Source organism: Chiloscyllium plagiosum, chromosome 19 (genome assembly GCF_004010195.1).
Source record: "Chiloscyllium plagiosum isolate BGI_BamShark_2017 chromosome 19, ASM401019v2, whole genome shotgun sequence".
Taxonomy (NCBI): Eukaryota; Metazoa; Chordata; class Chondrichthyes; order Orectolobiformes; family Hemiscylliidae; genus Chiloscyllium; species Chiloscyllium plagiosum.
The window spans coordinates 55916825-55917393 of record NC_057728.1 but is presented as its reverse complement, the minus strand read 5'-3'; the positions used below and the strand labels follow the sequence as shown (position 1 = coordinate 55917393).

At 61.2% G+C, this 569-nt stretch overlaps 1 protein-coding gene across 1 annotated transcript in view; it reads left to right on the top strand.

Moving 5' to 3' along the window:
• The first annotated feature begins 270 nt into the window (after positions 1-270).
• Positions 271-569, top strand: part of tbk1 (TANK-binding kinase 1) — a 46894-nt gene continuing 46595 nt past the window's right edge. The window contains exon 1 of the mRNA XM_043709951.1: positions 271-369. The gene's annotated coding sequence lies outside the window, so the exon portion shown is untranslated. The remainder of the gene's footprint in view (positions 370-569) is intronic.

Sequence of the window (569 nt, the reverse complement as noted above, 5' to 3'; positions counted from 1 at the left end):
GTTTTGCTAACTGGGGGCTCTGGAACCAGGGGACACAGGGTAGGACATTGAGGACTGACATAAGGGAGCATCAGGGCCAGCATGGGCCAGCTGGGCAGAATGGCCTACTCCAACAACACATCACATGAGCTCTGTGTAATGCTCTGTGAACTGTTGTCTCCGCCAACGCTGATTTAGCAGTTCTCTGTTTCAGACTGGCAGCATTTTGACATTGTCCCTCATTCACTGTTCACCCTCAGGTTCAGTACAGTTTGGGTGGGAACCTTTGAGCTCCGGTCCCGGCAGCTGCTCGGACACCAGCCGCTGCTGCACCGCCGGAAGCAGCGGCGGAGCTCGGAGCCCGGAGCCGCCACGACTCGGCACTTTCAGGTAAACGGACCGGGACCGGGACCGGGACCGGGACCGGGACCGGGGACTGGCTTCACTAACCCCCGGGGGATACTGTGAGGAAAGGCCGTTCACTTCCAAACTCACACAGTCTGACCCCTGACCCCGACCCCCCCACAGTCTGACTCCCCCCCCCCCCCCCACAGTCTGACCCCCGAGCCCCCTCACTCTGACCGCCATCC